The following is a 9358-nucleotide window of genomic DNA, read 5'->3' as shown; positions in this document are numbered from 1 at the left end:
AGAGAACATGATTGCTTCTTATCGTAACTGACGAAATGTTTGATACATAAATGCTGCGTTTCAAAAAAAATTTGTTTTTGAAGTGCACTAGATATTATTTTTTTTACCTCATTACATTAACTTATTGAAACACGAATATGAAACAATAAAATTATTCTTTTCTTCACTTTTATTCAAAATCATGAAATACTGAATTTAGCATGACAGCTGCACTTATAGTATCTTTTAGTTGCAATGTCTTAATTTGAATTTGAATATAACGTATAGAATTATCAAACAAAACATTTGAATGTTTTTATACATACTCAAAATGAAATTTTTTCTTTCGTTTTAATTTTGTTAGTATTTTGAATGATTGCAAATTTTTATAGTTTTTTACAATTCACCTCACACAATTGTTGCAGTAATTAATTCTTTATAGATTACTTATTGTTTTTGCATTAATTCTGAAAATAAATAAATTATTCTACTAGTTCTAATAAATATTTATTCACAAATGTTGTAACGACTTATATTTTTGTCATTGTTTTACTGTTCTAATAAATTGTATTAGAACGTATTAAGTATTGTTTACATTCGTTCATTCATCAGACAATGAAATGCTAATTATATGGAAATGTCTATCGTTACTATAATTTGTTTAACTATACCGATTTACACCAAATATTAAATAACCTGCATAAAATTAGTCTAGTAAATTACGAATAACTTTTGAAATATAAATCGACGAAAGACAATGATAAATTGTTAGTATTTTATTAATTGTCATATGAAAACTAATACCAATTGTATCAAATGTTACATAAATTCAATTAATTTTTAATATATATAGTGGAACTAGGTGTTTTTTTGTGATCCTTTTATTAAAATTTTATGAAAATTCTCTACTTCTGCGAATTAAAGCTAGAGTGTTGCTTTGACTATTCTTCTACCAAATAAAGTAAAAATAATTCCAGAACTATTGTTCTTTATTTCACAATTCATAATTTTTCCCACATAACTCCGTATCTGGGGTTAGTTGTAACATCTACCGGGGCAAAAAACAGCAATAATGCATCTGATCATTTATTCTTTACTAATTTTTAAGCAAATTGACTTGTTTTTAAGTAGTTTTTTTTTCATACATAAACGCAAACGATAATTAATACAAATCTTATTTACAATGTCTTCTGTAATATAATTTTTTATCATAAATCAACGTAAACTACATTCATTATAGTACTACAAATAAAATTAAGTTTCTCCAGTAACACAATTTACATGTGCACAAACTGTACATTCCACCCAATCTTTACTTCAATCTGTACATCATTCTTGTATGTTACAACTAGCCCCAAAGTTTTGTTCCAATTAACTCCAGCTGCAAATTTTTTATATTAATCAAGATAACTATATAAACAATTTAGCAATTACAAAAATTGGTACACATTTTTAAAGATTGATAAATATTAAACAAAATATTTTACAAAAAATTTAAAGTTAGTTGATAATAATAATGTAAAATGAAATTTTATGCTGTAAAATGACGCCCCTGCACAGTTCTGTTTATTGCGTCGGCCTGTAGGACATAAAAAAAAAATATTTTAAAATCCTATTGAAAAACGCTTGTTACTAGTTACCATCGTTACATATAGCCCCTTAGCTCTCCTAAATTTATTATATATAGGAGAGATAGGGACACTATATACAATGTATAAAATGGTGTTTCAAAACTTGCACAATTTCATAAAACTTATTGCATATATATGAATAATGAACTAAAATATGAATATCGATTCATGCAGTCAACAATTCTTGCAAAAATAAATCTTTTATCAAACTTTAAAAATTTAGCATATTCGAAATACATTTTTCTACTTCCTCCGACTCATTTATGATTTCGTTCAATTCTCTTTATCCCGTGTCTGGAATTTATCCCCCGCTGCGCCCGTTTGGAGCACTTCAGCCCATGGGGGAGGGTGACTGTGGGGCCGACAGAGTGAAGATGCGAAAAACGCAGGAAACTGTCAGCTGCTGGAAATTATTCTGATTATGCTAATTCTTTTTTCTCGCGCATTTCTTCAATTCGCGTTTTCGCATTCTACGGGATGCTGCCTCGGCCAACTTTTAAAATAAATAGCATCGTGCTCGTAACGTCCGTCGCCCATTCCAGCAGTTTTCGTTTTGTTTGCATTTCTTCGTTCAGATATTTTATAATAGGTATCTGAATTCACAAACACCCATATATGCACACTGAATATATATATATATATATATATATATATATATATATATCGTTTGAAGTTATTTTCAGCCCAAAAATAAAATTTAAAAATATTTTAAACCTATACTCTTCGGCTAACATCCAAACCTTCATTCAGTGGAATATACTGTTGAATATAATAATTAATCTAACAATAAGTAAATAATTTGTAATAGTTTAAGAACGAAAATAATGATAATAATAATAATAATCCATACACATTTACAATTTGGTATTCTTAATTAATGAAAACACTTGCTCATGAAATACAAATGTGCATGACTGTTAAATTATTCTCCTCTATTATTTTGGTATTAAAATTTTATAAATGTCTTCTTAAAAAGATCTATCAAAACAAGTTTTTCAATTTAAAAAAAAAGCAGTGCATAATTTTTTGTGAATAGCCAAATCTCAATTTTAATTACAATTAATTTTTTGTAGACATACTGAAAAATTAATTCCACTTGCCTTGTAGCAATATTTTGAATATATGGATGGATATTAAACTTGTTTTTCTACTGAATGAAAATTAGTGATTGTAGCCGAAATATATGGATGTCCAATTTTTAAACATTTCATACATGTTTTATTTTGCAGATATAACGTACGATTAAAAACTGATTTCATTATGCTTTATACATATATTACTTGTTATTTCAGTTATACTGCTAGATATTAGTACAAAAATAAAATGAATTTTGCGAAAGATGTATGCAACAATGCTCACTTTTACTCATAAAAACTTTAAGCATGGAGAATAACTCCACTTTCTCCTACAAATACGTTTCTAAGATTTAAAATGCATTATAGTTTGTCTTCAGAAAATAGTATAGCGATATAGGTTTAGGAAGACAGAATAGGTATAGCATTAAAAATTAAGAGGAACAAATTTACTCATAACAGTACAGCTATTAGAGAAATTACAAAATCTAGTAATTTTTTACTCTAATATTGTTACGGTATAGATAAAATTTACCACAGTTTTTACGAGAAGATTCTGTGCATTTCTATTATACATCTATCTCCTGTTTTACACATTTTAGATCTTACACGATTTTTGGAGAAAAAAAATATTTTAACAAAATTTATTAATTTTGCATTCACACAAAATTATAAACAGTAAACTATAATTTGCTTATATTTATAATTACATTTTCATTGTTTTATTGTCAAAATACAACACTAAAAATGTACGTTACAGTTACGAATTTTTAGTTATAGTCTAGTCTTGTCGATGATGGAACTATGTTGATAGGAACTCTCCGTTTTATGATCCAAACTTAATTTGATGTGTGTATAAGCTAGTTTGTTTGAAATGTCAAAACAAAAAGAATTATTGTATTTAAACTTTGTTTTTAATTAGTTTTTCTATATAATTGATAGCGTGAATTTCAGACGTCAAATAACATATTTTTTTACAAACTCTTTAAATTTAAAAAAATATTTAGTACAACATTCACAAAAGATCCAAATAAAAAATTTGATCTCAATGAAAACAAACCTAGTGATTTACAGCAAAGATCGCATATTAGCTTTTTTATTTTTGTTTAGATTGGAATCTTATACATATGAGTGAATTGTTCGTGAAAGCAGGGGATAGGTATATACGCATTTTTTTGTTTGGACAGCAATCAGAATTGTACATGTTTTAAGAGCTGTTTTGATGTAACTCATTAACTGGATGGTATAAAAATGCAACAAAGTTGTTGATCTTTCTCCATGATCTAATGCTGATGAGATTCACACTGCAGCAATGCTTCCGAAAGGCTCAAGTTAGAATTTGCTATCACTGCTACTTGATATCGAGCTGACTATGATGTGTATCAATGTATCTAACTACAAACTAGTGGTTTCGACTTTTCTTTATATAAAAATTAAATGTAAATAAATTATTTTTTACCTCAATTTTACGCTTATCCCGTTTGCATAATGTGAATCCGCAAATCTGGCTTCGTCTGTACATACGTCTACAGGTCCCTTTCGTTACAGGTGTACACGTGATGTTATTATTTCACACTCATGTGTCCGAGCAACATATTAAAAATGTATCTTATAATACATTCCGTGGACATTAAAATGCACGTGTCCGAGCGACACGTGAAGATGAGCACTGACCCGTTGAATCTTCGTGCGGAATACAAAAATCGTACCTTTATTGAATGTTGTCTGGTGAAATAATTTTAGATTCTTGGAAATTGTATTTAATGCATTGTTTTTTTTTCTATTTTTACCTAATATACGACTAAAATCCTTAAGATATGTGAATTACAAAATACATAAATTTTATTGCAATCAACTCGAAGTTTATATTGTACTTTAGTTCAATATTGATTTAAATAAAATGATAAAAGTTGGTGTTTTTTTTTGAAGACTATTATAATTTATTTTTGGCAAAATTTTGCAGCTTTTGCTAATTTTTCTCTTATTGTCTGGCGCTAATTATCATTTTTTTAAATTTAGTATTCGCGTGTTAGTCATCTGCATTCTTCGTCTTGATTGATCTTTTTTATTGAATCAATTCTATAACTATTAAACAAAAAACTGAATTAAATTGAATAACATTAAATTACATCCAATGAAAATAACCAATTTTTGGTCAATAGTGGTATAATTTAAACATGTCATGTATTTTATTTAAATAGGTTCAAATTTTTTGTTTCGCCTTTTTGCTGTACATATTGGCCTTTAATTTGCCTATTTTGTTATAATATGAAAATATGTTTCAAATGTTCTATATTTTATTATTTTTACTTTATATTTCATTGATATATGCTATGTCATTTATTATATATATATAATACATTATATAACATTATATATTAGGATGATGAATGGGATGTTTTTCTCGGTGATGCATCTGATGCAACTCAACAATCAACTAGTGTAACAGAATCGCATTTTTGTTTAGATATTTATTTAAAGGTATCACACAGCAACGTGTGGTTCAGCACAGCTAGTTAAAAACATATTAATTAATTAAATTTATATTTTTTGGGGTCTGTATGAAAACATTGGTCATTATAGCTTCCATAAAATAAGCATAAAATTATCAGGACTGAACTATGACAAAAATATGACTTGAATCAAATTCCAGAATTGAGGTCATAATAAACTTTGAGGAAATTAACTAAATCACCTACATTTTAACTTTTAAAGTAGAATATTCGTTTATATACGAGTATTTTTGTCTATATAAAAAACATCAGTAACACAACAGCATATTCAATTCTATGAGATTTTACGTTGTGCAACATGAAAATTAGTTGAGCTTGATGCTATATTAAACTATTTTACTTTCACTCGATGCAGCATTGTGCAATTTATTTCCGAGAATAATGTAATTTTAGCAGCTCTGGTAGGACATCTAATATGCAATCTGCTATTGTCGCGGATAATTTTATGATTATAATGATCTTTGAGACGTATAGAAATGTTTTATTTGCACTTTCATTTTTTCACGTTATATATTGCAAGATTGAGACAAAATGTGTCGATACAAGTAAATTTTAATGGTTGACAAAACCAAAACATAACTAGAGGTGCATGGCATCGTGCGTTAAGACAAATTGTTGAAACCAAAAATTAAAATTAAAAAAAAATATAAAAATGTTTGAAAACTATGAAACTGTAATTGAATTTTTGAGAAACATGATAGTTTTGAACGTATAAACATTGGTACATGTAAACAAAATTTGTACTTATTATTAAAATCTCTATAAAATATCTGATAATTTGATGTACACGTATCTAATGATAATTTTTGATCGTCAAATGACATATTTTTATACCTTTTTCTTCAATGATCAATCTATTGGATTATAGAGACAAATTTATCATTTTAATTATATTTTTTCCGATGAAAATTAAAATTTTAGGTTTGATGCTATTGATACTTTTAACTCACTTTATGATTTTTATATTACGTTATAAAATAGTTTAAAAATATTTAATAATCTCAAGCTGTTTAATTCTAACCAAATAACTATAGTAGTTACATATTTATAAAATATCTATAATATAGCTAGTTATAAAAGAAAATATTGATAAATAAAATAATTTATTCGCCCTACGTTGAAATAATATTGAATTACATTATTCGATACAAAATAATCCTTCTAAATTATTTTTAGTTCAGCGTGTCATTAATCCAAACAGGTGACGAATTCCTATAATAAATCCCTAGCACGAACGGAGAACGTGACTCGCAATTTAAATAAATGAACATTTATATCTATCTTTGTGCTAAATATTATTAGCATAAAAAATAAATGTAATTACACTATTACATAATTTGCATTGAAAAAAATCATAGATTTCTAATCATACATAATGGTATAAAATATTTCCAAATATATTTGTATAAATTTGTATTTACTTCCAATTTAATCTAATCATTTTTATTGTATTTCTCATCACATACCTCGTATCCCATTACGAACAATTTTGATGTAATTTTGACTGATTATGGACACAATGAGACACGATAAACGGCATGAATACCTAGAAAAAAATATATATAATTTTGGTATCTCTATACAATTACTATTTACGCGGACGTATATTTCGATATTTGCAAATCACTATAATGTAATCATATAAGTGTACAAATATTTTTTGATAAGGCATCGTGTGACGCAACAGATTTTGTTCGTGGTTCTATAATATCTGCATGAATGAAAACGTAACCAGGGGCAAATCAAATCTTTTTTATATTGTAAATAGCATACTGAGATTTTCATGAATAATATTGAAATGTATCGGAGCCGCCGTCGGGTCTCTGTCATAGGTAGAAAGTGGCATACATCACTTTTGATGATGCGCTGAGATATTTCAATGTGCGTTTGGCCGGAACATAATACAGAAGCATTATGATCGTCTTTTGCTTCGACAACAGCGATTCTAAACATTTAGAAAATAAATATTTATATTGAAATACTTTTTTTATTTATGTATTTATGGAACCACTAAATTCTGTTTTTTAGTTATAGAAAAGCATTGCAAGATTAATGACCCAATTCTGCCTTAAAATAGACCAATGTTGGTCTATATGGCAAAGCTATTAAGCAGCTTTTTCACATAAAATCCGGACTACCAACGGAGTCCAATTTATATATGACCAAATCATGATATAGAAGCAATGAAGAGGAAAATTTGCTTACGTAAAATGACAATTACCAATTATTTTAACCAATTTGAATTTATTTCATGATTTCCAAAAGCAAATTACCAAATACATATTATAAACAAATTATTCGTACATAAGTACCTAAATATTTTATTCCATGATTAATTCGGTTTAGTACGATATATGGTATGTAATATAATCTAAAAAAATACGCATATACGAGTACATACCTAACATTGCTGGAACTTCCCGTACCTAAAATTAAAGTTTTCTAAAAAGCTTTAAAATTTAAAACACACACACCCATTTTTTCTAAGGTATGCTAAAATGTTTCAGAAGGCCTTGAAACGTAAATTTATATATACAAACTTTCATTTTTGATTTTTCTGCAAAAAATGTTTCATAAAAATTAAAATGGAATCCCAATAATAAATTTATTTTACTTTTTGTTTATATTGAAATATTTGTAAATTTAATAAGAATATGATTATTGTGAGAATTTTAACTCAAAGGACATCATCTGTGTTTTTATGACAAACTTTTGATAATATTGATTTGATACTAAATTTTCTCAACCGATTGGTAAAATCAATTTATTTTTAGTATTGATATGGATTACTTATATAAAATATTCTGGCAGTAATATATACTTTGGTGATGTTCATGTAGCAGATTCCAATATCAAATTAATTATTCGATCTATGTATATCATCTTTGAATTACGAATTCATTATTGGATAAAAAAATTGAAATTATTTGATTTGTACTTACAGCTGAATTAAATTTTTACAGGAGTGGGTGGTATAGATAGTACATCATTCATAAATTTCATGTGCAATTCTTTTTTAGTAAACATTGGATTTTGTAACAAAAATTAATGCTTATATAGTGTAGGTGCATTTTTAATTTTTTTTTGCTGAATTTTTTTTCACAATCCAGCCACATACAATAAATTTAAATTATAAATACAGTTACATAATAATTTTAATTAAAAAAAAGTCTCAGTAGAATATTAGAGCACTTTAAATTTTGCCAAAATTAAATTAAATCAAATTACTTTCTAATAAGTGATAGATATTATTACACTCGTCGAGCTTTAACTGTCATTGCTTTGTGAATATTATGCATGCACATTTAAAAACTTTTTTGTATCTTTAGAAATGTTCATTGGTACATTTAAATTAAAATCGAAATAATTCTTTCATATTTAAAACATTATCGATTTGATTTAGAATTATTTTATCAAGTACTTACAGAGATCTCCCAAATTATCTGATATGAAAAAGATATAAAAAGTTGAGGGTAACTGTCCTAAGCCGTCGTAATGGTTTGATACTTTCTACCCTAACCTCGGACACGAGTTTTGAACCGTATGAGATTTGTTTAAGGGCGGCTATAACTCTCTCCACGTGGCCGACGATATGCAAATGTTTGTCAAATATAAAATATTCGCCATTTCGCCACGTCCTTCGACGACATCTGAACAGGTTCTGGAATAAATGTAGCCAGTCAGAACTTTATGAGTGCACAGAGAAAATCACGAACAGATCTATATTATAGTTATATGTGATGCGGAAGGGAAATATATTAAAAGTTTTTCTTCGCGTGGAAAAAAGCTTGTTTCGCGTACACGGGCAACAGAACTTTTGTATAATTTGTCACCAGCGCGAAGTTACTAAATTTGTTCATATTCTTCGGGATTGATAAAAACTATGTATTATAATAAAAGTAAAAAGAAGATGGTTGCGCTGATAGCGACTTTTTGCGACTTAAGTTGTTACGATTAAAGCATTGATTATTAAAATAAAACATTAATCCCCCATATATATATATAAACTAGTTCTGACATTTTTTCAAGGCAAGTTGCTTTAACTTCCCAATACGGAAAGTCAAATTAATCAATAAGAAATGAGATTCAACTACATACTTCTAATTGAGAAAAATCTTTAACTGTTCATTTCTTGAATAAATTTTCGTGTTTTTTTCATTCA

Source organism: Ctenocephalides felis, unplaced genomic scaffold (genome assembly GCF_003426905.1).
Source record: "Ctenocephalides felis isolate EL2017-DRISC unplaced genomic scaffold, ASM342690v1 CF-g0.4_SCAFFOLD_01886, whole genome shotgun sequence".
NCBI lineage: Eukaryota > Metazoa > Arthropoda > Insecta > Siphonaptera > Pulicidae > Ctenocephalides > Ctenocephalides felis.
Note: the sequence above shows the minus strand (reverse complement) of the source record.